Below are 16,737 nucleotides of genomic sequence, written 5' to 3' on the forward strand. Positions count from 1 at the left end.
TTACCAGATTAGTAATCTCTGCTCATCTTTACTTTTTTTCTTTTTTTTTTTGCCTGTCCCATTTGGTTCTTTAGCCATCTGAATTGTTGTCTGAAGACCAACAAGGATACCCAATGGATTTATTTTGCCAAATGGATCATCGTGGCATTGCCGTATTGGTCCATTTGATCGACCTTTGTTTTTATTATTTATTTTATTTTATTTTCAGTTGTTACAGACGGGACAGACATAAGTGAGGGATAGGAAAGGGAGAAAGAAAGAGGAAGGAAAAGAAAAACAGAAGGGGAGAGGGACAGTGAGAAAGGGGAAAAAAATAAATAAATAAAATAAAATCTCCTGGATCACCTGTTGAGAGAGAAAGAATAGAAAACAAGCAAAAAAAAAAAAATGCAAAGCAACATACTAAACACAACACCATCGCATTAATCTAGCTAAGTGTAAACAGCAGTAAATACTAAATATTCAATGTTGTTGTGCAGCACCAGGACCGACAGCGCACAATGTGCTTTGAAGTAGCAGCCAAGAAAGGTGTAATTTAAGTCTACGAACAGTGAACACCCGTGTGCACACCTGTGTGGATCAGCACGCTTGTATTCAAATGGTTTCCACATGTAATGGTCTGCAAGAGGATGTAGAGAGCCATAGCCCCGTCCCCCAGGGCATGAAGCAGGCATGGAGGAGATCCAGGCCCCAGACATCCAGAGGCCCCAGAGTGCGAGAGCCCAAGGAGGACCACCGGAGGGGCATCCGTGCCACCCTCATGGGAAGGGCTGAGGATCATCTTTACTTCTGAGAAACTTTATAAGATGCTCTTTTTACACTGACCCACCACCAGCCTAATTAGATCTGGGCTGCTTTCTTCATAGCACCACTTAATATCCAGCGTTTTGTTGCCCCATTCCAACTTTTGCTCTGCTGTCACCAAATTCAAAATTATATCTTTTTTTCATGATTTGACTTGTTTTCTGTTTTGTTTTCTGTTGGACATCGCCTCCAAGTCTAATAGTCAACAATCTTTCATTGACATTTACAACTCCTCTTTCAAAAAATTCGGACTTGGACTCACATGATTGCAAATTGTAAAGTCACTGCTCTGGTCTACTTCACAAAGCGAAACAGCCAAGCCACTGACCAACCGAAATCCCACAAAGTAGACACTGAGCATAAATTACAGATATATGCTATGGAAATGCACAGCTACAAAGCAACACTGTCTGAGTTACTCACCAAGGATGACATACGACTCATAATTATACTCCAGTGTTCCAAAATGTTTGATCAGTTTGGAAGCATTTGCATACAATCTGTTGAGTCTGCAACATTACATTAACATACATGTGATATTTTGAATTTGACAATCTTTATCAGAAAAAAAACATCCACTGGTTTCCACACCATTAGATACCCAGAAATATCAGTTGAAGGTCATAACTTTTCAACAACACTCACCACCCACATTAACATTAAGCTTGTGCCAACATGACTATACAAATTGATTCACACAACACTCACATTAATAAGGCTAGTAATGAAGCTAATTAATTGCTTAATGATGAAAACAGATATGCAACAGCAGCTTCTGCACAGACTGTTAAAATCATCTCATGCCCTCATTTTAAAAGAGTTGAGTTCCACATCATCGTGCCCTGTTTTCTTTTTTGTTGTTTTTATGATGAAAGAGAGGTGTGTGGCTCAGACACAAAAGCTTCGCCTGAGAGGAAACTAATGTCATTGAGTGGGAGGTTCTGAATTGCAGTAGACAAACATACAGCGATCTAAATAAGCTGAGGGCAGAACATTAAAACAGCTCAGGAGAAGAAGGTGCCACCGGTTAATTGGGTGGATGCCGTAGGCATCCACACTATTGAGATCCTGTTTCTCTTTATTCTTTATCCTTTATTATTCTAGTTGCTCCGTTTCTTTGCCGCTTAACTACTCCCTCAGTTTTCAGCCGATTTTTACCATTCAAACTCTAAACTGTTCTGCTATTTCTGCTTTCGACTGCTATATCTTTTGGTACTTATTACTATTATACTTTTTAAAATATTACACTTTTTTCCTTTAATTTGTCCCATTGAAATGAATGGGAAACTTCTACAATTCTGCTAAAACTTGCTTGTCTTTGAAACTTAACTACTTCCTCATACTTTCACCTAGAAACTCCATTCAAACTTTAAAACGTTCTCAGATGATTGGGCTATTCCTGTGTGATTCAGCTTTTTCATATCTGTTACCGTTTTCATGTAATGACTCTTTAAGTTTTCAGTTACAACTTTGTGATTTTTCAGAAAATACATGTGTTGCTATGGTTGCTATGCAATTAACTCCCACTGCACACTCGTCCGTTCTGAATTTTCTCTTCATGTCTGAACAACTCCTTGCTACTCGCTCAATTTCCACTCAACTTCCACAAATTATACATCAAAACGTAGGTATTTTTGCTGGCTTTAAGACAGTGTCACTATAATTATTGTGAGAGTTACGTTTTTTTCACAATTTGCCTCGAAGTGACACATGGTCTAAAAACTCCCCATTCAAAGTCTATGGGGAGGTTGTGAAACTCAGAGCTGAAATACTGAAACTGAAGGCATTTTCAAATCGTCATATCTCCTTAACGAAGCAAAGTTAAGACATGAGGCTTGTCCCTGTATATCTTCAGACACTCCTGACACTCACAATTCAAGAATTATTTTCTCACCTATTACCGTTCTGAGATGAGTTAGACTTGTTTGAGGGGTGGAAATCTGTCCTCCTCTCATTTTTCAAATTCCGAAAATGAAGCCGTTTCTTCTCTCGTCATATCTCCGCGACGGAGATACAAAGAGCTATGTAAATCGCAGTCAAAGTACACCAAAGTCCGCTGATTCACCCAGTGCAAGAATTATGCTTCTATCCCACCTAGTTTTTGAGTTACACGACGTTTTGTAACTCCAAAAAACGGCGTTTTTCGCGTCTCACCGCGATCTAATTCTGACTCCTCATCACCCTTTTTTTCAAAGCGCCCGCCCCCTTAGAGGTGGCGCGATTGGTAATGACACCGCTCTTCAGACCAGAGGTCGTGGGTTCGATTCCACCTTGGCCCACATGTTTTTTTTTTAACTACAAATTTATACACTATCACAGACCGGTAATTCATATTGATAATTTATTACAATTCTGCAAAGTTTAATGATTTTAGCAGCTTTTCTAATATGGACCTCAGATTCTGGTTAACAGTCTATGGCAGAAATACATACAAGTACACAGCCTGATGAAGCAGACAGAAGCAGTACCTCTGATTGGTTCCGCAGTTTCACCTCTTATCAGCACAAATCTCACCCTCTTCTGCTGTTTTCACCTCTTTTCTGCTAATTTGAGCTTCTGTTCCACAGTGCACTCAGCCTCTTCTGCTGTTTTCATTAGAATTTTAAGCTTTTCCACCTTTTTTCAGTTACGTGAGAACCAGTTTGGCTCAATGAGTAGCTGAAAAATATCAGCCTCTTCTGCTGTTTTAGCAGGATTTCAGAGTTCAGCTTTTTCACTTGTTTTAAGCACAAATTTCAGTTTCTTTACCTCATTTCACAACAAAGTTCTTCCTCTTCACCTCTTTTCTGCTAATTTGAGCTGCTGCTCCACAGTGCACATTTTCCCTCTCATCATATCTTTGCTTGTGACCAGAACTCATTTGGCTCAGAGGGTAGGGCATCTGTCGTGAGACCCGGTGGCAGAGGTTCGAATCCTACCTGTGACAGCTGCTACACATGTTCACTGCTTGCATGCGCTCTGCTTTCTTGACACTCTCCAGTGTGTCATTACACATACAGCCATCTTCAGCAAGCACTTCTGCTTCTACACTTCTTTTCAACTCGGCTTTTTGCTTCTTTACCTCTTTTCAGCAGAAATTATTCCTCTTCACCTCTTTTCTGCTAATTAGAGCTCCTGCTCCACAGTGCACTTAGCCTCTTCTGCTGTTTTCATTAGAATTTTAAGCTTTTCCACCTTTTTTCAGTTACGTGAGAACCAGTTTGGCTCAGTGAGTAGCTGAAAAATATCAGCCTCTACTACTGTTTTAGCAGGATTTCAGAGTTCAGCTTTTTCACTTGTTTTAAGCACAAATTTCAGTTTCTTTACCTCATTTCACAACAAAGTTCTTCCTCTTCACCTCTTTTCTGCTAATTTGAGCTTCTGCTCCACAGTGCACATTTTCTCTCTCATCATATATTTGCTTGAGACCAGAACTCATTTGGCTCAGAGGGTAGGGCAGCTGCCGTGAGACCCGGGGGCAGAGTTTCGAATCCTACCTGTGACAGTTGCTACACATGTTCCCTGCTTGCATGCGCTCTGCTTTCTTGACACTCTCCAGTGTGTCATTACACATACAGCCATCTTCAGCAAGCACTTCTACACCTCTTTTCAACTCATCTTTTTGCTTCTTTACCTCTTTTCAGCAGAACTTCTTCTGATTCACCTCTTTTCTGCTAAATGTTTAGCCTTTTCACCTCTTATTAGCACAATACTAAGCAGCTTCTGCTAATTTCACCAGAATTGTCAGTCTCTCCACCTCTTCTTTGTAAGAATCAGTTTGGTCCAGTAAGGTGAGACGCCGCCTATAGATCAGAAAGGCCAGGTTCGAATCTCGCTCAGGGCAATGTTTTTTGTTTTTTCAACTTTTTCTGCTTTTTTCAGCAGAAATCTTCAGCGTAAGGCATCCACACAGCATTTTCGCAGGAAATGCAATTTTTTCTAGTTTGGGTTTGTGATTGTGCCATATTTGAAATGGCTGATGCATTAAACACAAACGGATGTGCTGAATAGGGTAGGAAGAATAACAAGAAAGCACGCCTTATACCTAAACGGATCTTTAATGTTAAAGATGTAAGTTTGTCTTCTACTGGGTATAGGCACTTAAGAAATGTGATATGCTGATTATGCAAAAAAAAAAAAAAAAAGGAAAAAAATGGTGTAAAAAGTACTGAAAAAAAGTTTTTTTATGACCCTCAAATCAGGAAAAGCAGAATCCAATGCATCTGTCAAGTTAAGCCAATCTCATGCACAATCCCATTTATGCTGAGCCACCTAAAGACATTTCACCACCATACTCTTATCCAAAAATGACACAACATTGAGGTTACAGAAAGGGCAAGTATCGAAGACTTGTGACCCTTGGAGTCTTATGGTTAAAGACTAATATCGATTCCAGACTGCATGACTGCTCGTACACATTCACAAGTGATCAAGCAAAGATATCTAAGTGGAAGTGAGTACAGAGTGTAAAAATATAATTGAAAGCACATTTTGAATTTAATAAATCATGCTCTTTGGGGTTTTTTTAAACTCTCTTAAATGCTTTGATTGAACACCCCACCTTCTTAACCCCTCTTTGGCCCTGGGACCATTTTTGGTCCCAGGGCCAAAGAGGGGTTAACAGTGGGATGGTCTTTTAATGTATCTGACAAATTGCAAATAAAGCCACTGAGTAAACACCTGAATCTGTATTTCCCTTTAACTCTAGATAGAGTTTTAGCTTCCTATATCTTCTAATTTTGGTTTTAGAGCTCAATAATTCCACTGCCATCGATACTATTCTCTGTACACTGCTATTTTTAGAGGAAAACCTACTGTATGCCACTTAAACACTACCTCACTAACAGTGGCTCACTGAGTCATGAGATTGTTTTACTCTCTAAATTTACAGGGCGATAGAGGAAAGTCCAGTCAAAATAAGCCTGGCTGAAAGAAAGCAATTGCAGCTTTTTAGAGAACTGCTCGGCCAAATCATATCCTATGAAACACTGCACCTGGTGGAGAATAAACACTGCCACAAATAGTTTGTGGCCTCGGCATACTCAAAGTGCCACTTTGTCTTTATAAGGACAAGTTGTGATGTCATAATGTTGCTGCACAAAGCATAGCGTACAGCCAGTTGTGGGAAGGTGTAGAATCATTTGGAAAAGGAATGTTGTATCTACTGCAGGTGCATACGATCTAAGCAAAGCTGACTTTATTGTCATTATTGTCACAGCCACAAATGATGTCACAACTGCATCAGAAATTGATGTGCGTGGTCGAACAGACTAAGAAAAGACTTACCAACAGTGAATTGTGTTGCTTTTTAGGCACGATACATAAGTGCACAAAGTAGAAACTTTGTATAGAAGTTTTACATTTTGAAGTTAATCTGTAAATACATACAATTTTTGAAAGGGATTTCTAAAACATTTGCAAGTAGAAACATCTGAAACATCAGAAATTATGTTAAAAAAAGTCTAAACTGGGCTGCATTTCTGATTTGACATGTAGTCATTGGGACAATTAGATTTCTAAACCAGGTCTAAGGTATTGTTACTGTAGATAAACCTCTACAATATGAGACACAAAACACAGCAACCATTCCCTGTCTGCAAGCATTTAGAGAGAGTGGGGAGGACGAACTCCCTACTGCCAGCAGCTGGGGGGTGAGGAGAAAGAGAAGAGAGAAAAAATGAGCACAGAGACACAAAAAATAAACAAACAGATTTCAGGAGAGAGCAGACAGAAGTTACTGACATGCTGTAATGGCACATAAAAACATCAAGAGAGAAATAAGAGAGTGGAGAAGAAATTCTCAATACATCATCAGAAGTTCCTCGTAAATATCCCCATGTTGGAGTTCTTGCTGTCGCTGTGTGTCCGCAGACTTTCCACTGGCTGTTTGTTCTGTATAAATCACTGCTCTCATTTGTGTGTCTGTATGTGTAAAAACCACAACCAGTACAGTCTACATGCTCACAATATTTGACTTTTTTCAATGAATGAGTCAATGCGACTGCTTTTGATGTTCCTCTTGTAATGGTCTGTTATTCATAAGGTCATGTGTTCACCTGTCAGTACTGAATGTCGGTTGTATTTGTTTACTTCTTATATTATATGTGTTTTATGTGTTGTCATTTCTGTTGCCTCCTTGGCCAGGGTTGCATTTTTTTTCTCAATGAGACCTTCAACTAGATAAATGAAGGATATATTAAAAAGGCCAATCTCAGACCTTCTGGTCAGGTAGGACCTGCTTTTCTATCGATTTTTTTGAATGCATCAGTGGCTTCATACCTAACCTCTGAGTACATGAACATGGGCTTCTGTTTTTACTGAAATACTATTTGTGGCGAGCTCTAATGTAGCACAGATCACAACTGCGCGTGTGTGAGAGGATAAGACAAAAAAACAGCTCTTCCTCCCACAGTGTGTGATAACACAGAAACACTGCTGCACTCTGAGTCATTCTGACACACACACACACACACACACACACACACACACACACACACACACACATGCACACAGCCCCTCCTTCCGCCCTTGGTGTTGTCCTTCACTAACTCAGCACACACATGTACATTGGCACACACACACACAGAACCTTCCCTCAGCTACCAAGGTAGCAGCAGCAGAGCCACTACTGCACTTAATACACAGTATTTTATAGACACAATGAGCAAATATATTCAAGAAGAAGCAAAAATGCACCACCGGATGGGATGCCTCTTCCAGACTGGAAAGATCTATAATTTCATGGTTAATTAAAACTGGATAAACGAGAAGCTAATTGCAGGGAAATGTAATTAATTAAGCAGTAGGTAGGTATATGTTGCAGGCTCCCAATCACAGTGGAGACCTGGCTGAGAAACTGTTGTTTCAGGTATGAAGTAGTAATGGTGATGTGACATAAACTTGGGGAATGTGGATAAGGTCAACGACATAGTTTAAAATATCTCCTTTTTTTGTATTTCTTTTCTTAAAAAATATAATAAAATTAGCCACCTGAAGCCTGACGAATGCCATATTTCAGCAGCCATGTAGAGTGAAAATCTTTCTGTGCGTGTGTGTGTGTGTGTGTGTAAAATCTTAACTCAACAGTGAGAAATAATTGGAGTTCTGCATTGGCAGAATAGAGGGCTGTGCTGCACTCCTCTGAATATGTAACTGATGGGGCCAGGAGGAGAGATAGAGGGAGGAAGGGATGGGGCTGCCTCATTCCTATTCATGTAAGGCATAATAAAATAATCTTTTTGATTTGCAAGCAGTAAATCCTCTCTCCGCTGTCAGTGCTGTGCTGCACATTTTCATCTTGGTTTAGGGGAAGCACTGCCCCTGTCTTGTCTTGGAGCACTGGACTTGTGTTGTTTACTACTGTCGCTATATCACAAATGCCAAGGCTGCAACACGCTCAGCCTCACAGAGACTCTGTCTCAGATGCATGGAGTCAACAAGCTGCACCGATCCTTGAGGCGATAGCCTTGAGCTCTGGGAAACCTGGACTGGATTGGCGTGATTCTGGTGCGGATAAACACCGTATAATGCCTGAGCTAAATCTGGAGGTCAGGGAACACTCACTGTTCATGTGCATCTCCCCTAAGGCGCGCAGAGAAGAAATAGGGCAGCCAAGTACAAGGGTATCCCAGCTAAAAAAAAAAAAGGATTAAAAAAAGGAATTGCTCCCAACATAGCTGTGGACAATGCAGTCTATTGCTGCCAAGCGGAGCATACAGGGGAGCACTAAGCTGGGCTGACACAGTAGTCTCTGCTGCACATGATAAAATGACCTTCACATTAAACAGCAGGCAGGGCCAGCAGGAGCTGAGAATAAACCCTGACTGGTCTTCACTGGACGATGCATCACGAGGCAGCAACGAGAATTCGAGTTTTGGGGCCTCACTTTTTACTGCAAGAGCATATTGTGCACGTCGGCACGAAGCAGTTATTCTTACTCATTGGAGGTTTTTTGTGTGAACAAGATCAACATCTCTAAATATAGAATTGAATTTGTGAGCATCATTTGCACTGATAATTATCACAAACGAGGCTGCGGCTGGGTCTTAAATTAACCAGTCTATTCTGCATATAGTAGCGTTTTTCTTAATTTAGTTATGCAAAATTATGATTAATGATTAAAAGTGCCTTCAAAAATGTCCCCAATCCACTAACAGTACACATGAGAAGATGAAACATGAACATGAAAAAAGTCTGGTTTGCTCTCTTTAAATTTTACTCACATATTATGATTTTGCAAAGCCTCTGGATCTTACTAGGTCACTGTTTGCTAAACTACAACTAGATTCCTTTTGAGGTTATTTCCCTTCCAGTGGAGAACAGCAGAACAGAAACAGCAGGATCATTTGGCCACTGCTTTCTTTGTGTGTGCAATGGTGTGTTAGAAACAAAACTGCCAAAAAGAAAAAGAACAGACAGCTCCTTTAGAACGTGTACCTATTGTTTTTGACAATAACCTCGTATTTGAACCTCCCATGAAAAAACATGCTATAAAATGAAACATGTTTGATTTGGTCGAAATCAGAAACAAACTGGCTCCCAAGCTGTGTTTTTTTTAAAAAAGAAATTTATGAGAAACACATGCAGAATGGCACTTTTATACACAATCCCTTACAAAAACAGGCTTATACATAAACTTAAACTTAAACAACTTGACGATATGATTATTAAAAAACACGAATGAGTGCCAGTCCCTGTGTAGCAGCTGTTATGTTGCTATTTTGTCACAGGCTGAAGACCGAAAGCCGCGGCAGGAGTCAAGATCTGCAGTTAGCGTATCTGAGAGTAACAAAGTTACTCACGCACACGCACACACACACACACACACACACACACACACACACACACACACACACACACACACAGGAGGATTCAGTCCAGATATATTGCTAGTTCACATACAATTAAAATAAACACACAAATAATCAATGAGTAAACAAAATATACAAAATATGGTTAGTAGGGTTTTTAAAAAAAAAATACTGATACATGATATTAATCAATCCTCAAATTACTACTGAATTATGACACTCCAACAACATCGATCCCAACTCTGCCGTCTTTGTCTCCTCCAGCTGACTCTATTAAGAAGTTATCATAAATCATAAAACCTAATTTTAACATTAGCCATTTAACACATTAGTCACCTGTTATCATCAATGTATCATTAATGGCAAGAGGACTGTAGCTAGAGAACAGAGTAATAATTGAGCTGTGACATTACAGACCAATGAAGAACCGGGAGGGTTTCTGGTTGGGCCGAACAGCGGGGGAACCGTGGCTGAACTGAGCAGAGAGCCCCGAGTGTGGAGACCCAATCTGAGCAAATATAGACTGACATCCGGACCAGAGCAGCTGAATCAGACGAGCAGAACTGAGGAGGTAAAGAGCTGGAGAGTAAGGTGGAGCAGTGTGAACGCTGGATGAGAGCGAGACGGCAGGCAGATGTGGAAAGGATGATAAACTTTAACGTTTCAACTTGTATGATCATTTATTAAAATCTGCTTCTCATTTAGTTGTAGAGTTTGTGATTTTGTGAGTTTAAGTGTGATTATTATTCAAAGTTATTTTGTAACTTTTCAATAATGCTATATTTTCTACATTAATTCAATCACATAAAATGTGAATTATATATAACTTAAATTCTTAAATCTAAAATCTTCATGAAACCTAACTTATAATAGGGAAAAATAGTTTCAAATAAACAGCTTTTTCAAGCAGTGACTTCTTTGGCATTACTTCTGTTGTTGCAGGATGGAGTAAAGATCTTCTCTATATCAAAAATGAGTTTTAAGTATTTTCCTGTGTGTCGGTATAAAGTTTTAAACTCTAGTATCGTAGTCGTACGAGACCATCAAAACACACGCACACCCATAATTACTAGCATACACAATTAAACATGGGCAGTCAGATGGTGAGCATTAGTTTGACAGAGCACAAATAAAAAAAAGTAAAATCCCTCAATAAATCTGCTGAGGGTCAGCAAGACTGCTCATGGAGCTACACTTTTAGACTAGTTGCCGCAAGAAACTTTTTCCCCCTCTGCTGATTTCAGACCCCCCCCCACACACACACACACACACCACACACACACACACACACTCGTATAGGGTGCAAGATCGTCTCAGTTCATACAGCAAGTCAGAAAAATATGCAAGAGGAGGAAAGTCTCTGACATTAGTGAGTAAACTTAGTACTTTTTTTTAACCAACTAAAACACATCAGCATTGATCTATTACATCAACCGTGAATTACCCAGGAATAAGACCACATCATGACACATCATGACCAACACCAGAGCAGCTACACTTAAATCAGAACTATGCAGACAGTAAAAAACATCAGCAAAAAAACAACCAACACTGAATTATCTCCACGTTTTACAGCAGGTTTGTGTGTTGCTTTTCTCTCAACTGTCATTGGTATAATATGGACATATGGACTCAGGACCAATTTGAAATCCAGAGGAAAAGCCCATCCAGTAAACCCTGTGAATCTGACTTTCTTGCTGCAAGGCAACAGTGGACTGCACCTCTGTGACAGCAAAAACAGCATCTAAGGATAACTGTCATTTGCCTAGCTGACATCTCTTTTATGTAGCCATGCCAGGTGGTGACTGTTAATGGAGAAGGTCACATATAGACAGAGAAGGGTTAAGTAGTTAAATCGGTAGAAGCACACGAGTGTATGTGTTTTAAATTCTTGAGCTCTTCATTCCTTCAAAGGTCAGCACTGGAAGAGTAGTTTAATGTTGCTCAATAGCACAAACTCAGGTATTAAAGTCTGTTAAACTCAAAGTGAAAACATTATTAAACTATCACATAATTCATTCAAATAATTAGATTTTATAGCAAAGCAAGTGTTGCTTGCAGTTTCCTAACTAATCTATACACCTTTTCTATACAGGTTAGTCCCATTGAGACTCAATGTCTCATTTACAAGAGATCCAGGTGTACTGTACTGGATGCAGATTTAACTGCATTCAAAACTTTGACAAAGGAAAAACTGTTAGGACATGACGAATGCATCACAGCATATCAGAAATGAGCAGCAGCTTTCCAATTCACAGTCTCCACATTCTAGTTAAACAGAAAGAAGCCTCAGTCCTGAATCCTGTAGCTTTTTGTGGCTCAGCTCTCTCAGACTAGATAACTGGGAGCTATAACGCTCTTCTAATGGCTACCCGAAGCTGGCTCCAGAAGTGTTGATCCCCAAAGCCTGTCAAGAAAAAAACGAGCAACTCCAGCCACGAAAATAACTGATCTGGAAAGGGACTGAGGGAAGAGTTAGAAAAAATCTTATCAACTGCAGCTCAACTCGTGGAATGCAAGTTTCCAGTCTCATATTAGGCACGGAAGTTAACATTATGGATCATCACTTTACATCCTAATTCAGACAAGGTTTTGTATGACACACACAAAAAAAAAACCAACTCTAGAGATTTAATATAACAATCTGAATGGTCTTCCATAAAGCTTATTGATTGACACGTTTGACAAGCTCCATCATCTGCAGCCTTCACCGTCTCTTCACAAGGTTAAATGATTCGCTCCTTATCCTTGCCCAAGCTTTTCACAGTGTAATGTAATTGTGAACAGCAGGTTCACACTGTGAAGGACCCAGCAGAGGGACTTGGAGGATATTCTGATTAGTTACACAAGCTCTGCTGTGATGATTGCATGGCTAATGCTTTAAATGAAGTGACTTATTTACCCAGAAAGCGTCCACTGTTAAGTCTGTCATATCACTGATGAGGTCCAGACAAATTCTAAACAGATTAAGCAGGTCTTAATTGTAATAAGCCTGATCTGCACGCTGCTGTATCCACCATCACACAGACTTTGTGCGTTCTCACACATACCTCTTTCCAGAAAGTCTTAGAAAAGTTCAGGCTGCACCGCATGTGTGAAAACTGTGTAAATCTGTTTCTGCTATCTCTGTTCTCTTTAACGTTCTTTGGAATCCTTCAGCAGAACTCCTCACAGGCCACCAAAGCAGCTTGTTGTGCTCAAAGTCCAGTAAAGTCAAAACACTTAAAAAAGTTTTCCTTTTGCTGTACGCACAATTGTGCAGCTTGCCAAGAGCGGCCAATAAGTGTTGGAATTTGGAACAGTACTTTCAGGAGACTTTACTGTTCCACAACTTGTGTGGCCAATTATCTGAGCTAATTTAAAAAGGGTTGAACCGTCTCCAGTTTGAAACCTACTTTTCAGGTATTCTTCCCTTCCTGCTTTCTTAGAAAAGAGCTTTGCACAGGGGTCTGGTGCAGAGATGTTATGCGGTTCTAGTCAACACTGTCAGCTCTCTTACACCTTCCTGTGGAACAGAAACGCTTTCTCCCCCCCCCCCCCCCCCCCCCCCCCTTTTGTTTTTTTTTTTACAACCATTGTTTTCCGTCTTTTTGGAGGTTCAGATAGTTCACTGCTCTCACCTCTTGGTTCTAGCCTTCATTCTGCTGGGCTCTGCTTTCTGCACGGTGAGGGGTTTTTGCTAAATCCCTCCCCGTCACTGGGCATAATGGACCACCCCCCTTACAGAGCAGAAATTCACACTCATCCCTTTTCCAAAGAAGCACTGAGGATGTTTAAAATGTGGAAGCAGTTTAGGGAGAGAAATGGAGGAGTCTAGTCTCGGTTCCACACTGAGGGGAGCTGCAAATACATTTAGGCAGGTGAAAAGGCATCATCCTCTCCTCATTTCATTCTTCAAACAGCAGAAGATTGACATATCACTTTTCAGGCTTGATAGATTCCTAACACTGAGGTGCCCTTTTGTTTACTCAGCTTTGTGTTCCATAGCCTGTGTGCATTTATCCTTTTGTGCTAAGCAGTAAAGTGATATCTAACTGCTCTTTCTGAAGTGTTTCCAAGTACAGGTATGATTTAGAATACTGTTTCCAGACAGAAGAGGTTAAAAGTGCTGCATCATTGTTCCATAAAATTAGAGAAAAAATACTGTGTGTCCAAATGTTATTCATCTACAAAAACATAAGAAAAGGCACAAATGACAGCTGCACAGCTTCCACTGTAAACCAAGACGTGAATCTGGCATCTGCAACTGAATCTTGATTTTCTTCATAACTGTATGAAGCTTTGTGTTTCCACATCACAGTAGTAATAAAATAAAAGCACAGTGGTGACTCAGAATCAGAAGCAAAACAAAACATGAGGTCACCATCATCTTTATTACTAACATTGTGGATTGGAGTGACTCAATTTAGAGAAAACTAACTGCAGCAGAAAAAAATAGTCTTAAAATATAAACAAGCTTGATTTGAAGCTCATGGAAGGGGAAGATCAATGAAGGAGCTTCTGATAACTTGCCATGCAACTGTACAGGAAGTCCAGCATGCTTGATGACGTTTCCTATCTTCCACTGTGATGGGTTACCTCTTTAGCTGCCATCAGGAACCACCAACTCACCATCTTGCAAAGTTATTATTGACAGATTTACAGAGTTGGTGAGACAACTGACGATTTCTGCACAAGCTGCCAGATTAGCAGCAACACTGAGAGGCATCCTGAAATGTTCTCTAATTCGGATCATAGTTCTTTTTAACATTTCTCTTTTCAGCTTTTTTTTTTTATATTATGAGAGAATGTTTTCAAATTATGATATCTGCTCCTCTTATTCATAATAGCATAACTTTACATTAAGTAGTGACTGACATTTAGGAGCAACCTGGTATTTATTTCAAATACTTGGAAGCAAACATTACAGACAATAAATAATATATTCTGTGCAAGTGGTGCTCCACCTGCTGTTTAGCTAAGGTGAATATGTACTAATCAAAATATGCAAATAAGAACATTATGCTCTTGTATTATTGGCATGTGAAGCAGATTTCTAATGCACGGTCTGAAATACTTTAATTATTCTTATGCTTTTCTCATGTTATGCTGTGCGTTCTAATACATTTTACATTTCAGCTGCTCATTAACACAAATAAGTTCTTGGCTCTTGACTAGAATGTAACTTTTATTATTTTTACAATTCTGTTTCTGCATTGATACCTACTTATTTTAATAAACTACATGCTGTACATATGCCATCTTATTTTTTTTAAGCTGCAACAAATTAGCAGAATGGAGTTCTGCTATTGTCCATGTGATCCCACTATGAACTTAAACCTCCAGAGGCCTTTTTTTCTGTCCCTGGTGCTTCCTCGCCATGCAGCTGATGTAGTGTATGTATACACTATTAGAAATGTGTGCAAGAGTGCAATCTGCTGCACATTGCCCAAGGAGAGGTCAAGGCAATGAAGCATAAGACTGCAGTCACTTCTTGTTCAGTCAAGGCAACGCTGGACACCTGTGCCATCTCCAGTGTGACTGCTCCATCTACCCACCAGGATATGGTGGGAATGCTTGAGGCCTGATTTAATGGAAACTGGCAGTTGAATAAACTGGCAGGCTTACACCAGAACCGTCCAACCAATTGCAAAACTCTGCGCACATGAATGTGTATAATGAATATTGGCTGTGTTTGACAAAGTGGTGGAAATTTTATGGAACGGAATGGTTGTAAGTGTGCCTGTCAGTCCACCAGACTGTGAAACACATTTTTATATCCATGGGTACATACTTTGTTCAAGGTACAGCCATTTTTAGTCTACAGTAGTTTAATTATTACAGTGCATTATTTATGCAGAATTGGTCCCTTTCCTGATTTCTCATTTTTTCCACATTCTCCACTCTTATGTTTCTGATCATAAAAATAAATGTTATTATTAGACAAAGATAAGACAATTATATACAAAATGCAGTTTTTAAATTAAGCTTTTGTATATTAAGGGAAACAAGCTATACAAATCAACCTGGCCCTGTATGAAAACGTTATCCCTCCCCCTTGTTAAATCATGAATTAACCATATTGAAAGCTGAAAGCTGAGTTTCACACCCAGGCCTGATTACTGCCAGACCCGATGAATCAAGAAATCATTTTCATAGACCCTGTCTGGCAACATGAAGTAGGTTAAAATATCTCAAAACGCAACACATCATGCCATAATCTACAGAAACTTAAGGGTTGTTTAGAAACAAAATCATTGACATATATCATCCTAGAAAGGGTTCCAGAACTTTGGGATGCCAGTAAACCACTAGCCACACTGGATGAAAACTTTGCACACTGGTGAACCTTCGAGGAGTGGCCAGTATTTTGTGCTTACTGCTGTTTAGCTATTTTTAGTTAGTTAGCACAAAGCTTGCTAAAAACCAACAAGCCAGGGTCATAAAATTTAAGTTAGCGCGCTAAAATTAGCATTTAGCTGACATCATAGTGCTGTTAGCATTGTAGGCACACAAAAATGCTAACAACCAGAAAAATAGAGAAAACAGTTTTTCACATCAGAGCAGAATTAAAAGTTTTTTTGTTTGTTTTGTTTTCCGTCAGCCTTCTGTGAGAATGAGAATTAGCTACATTTTTTCCAGTACAACATATATAGAGAGTGGGTTTGTTTATTGCATTATTTCTTCTCTTGATCACTGTGTATTGCTTCAAAATGTGGAACTGGATAAAAACAGTATTGCCTATGCATTAGTGGTACAGCATAAACATTAGTGGCTTTATTTTAACAGCCTTTAATAGGCATAAATGAAACCTACCCTGGTGTTAAGAAGTGGCACCATGAGGCATGGCAAACACATCAACACAACAATATGTAGCCATCCCTGAGGTATTGTGGAAAAATGTTTTCTCCTGTGTAGTTGTTATATGATGACTATGTTCATATTGATATGGGAAGAACATAGTGAATTTGTCCTATTATCGGGTGTCAAGAGCAAAGCTTTTATATAACATCCTGAGAAATAGTGGCACCTCATGCTGCATTTCTGCGAGAGTGGTTTCATCCAACATCAAGATGCTTACATGTTACTAGCAGTGGAACCACATTTATTCCTTAAATTAAATTTAAATAGATGGACGAGTGACTGGCACAGTAATGCAGTAGTG

General features: G+C 39.6%; 1 protein-coding gene across 2 annotated transcripts in view; it reads right to left on the reverse strand.

Annotated features, from left to right (window-relative positions):
- Positions 1-16,737, reverse strand: part of zmat4a (zinc finger, matrin-type 4a) — a 155,930-nt gene that overhangs the window by 70,129 nt on the left and 69,064 nt on the right. The gene's annotated exons all lie outside the window — the stretch shown is intronic.

Source organism: Maylandia zebra, linkage group LG12 (assembly GCF_041146795.1).
Source record: "Maylandia zebra isolate NMK-2024a linkage group LG12, Mzebra_GT3a, whole genome shotgun sequence".
In the NCBI taxonomy this organism is placed as follows: Eukaryota; Metazoa; Chordata; class Actinopteri; order Cichliformes; family Cichlidae; genus Maylandia; species Maylandia zebra.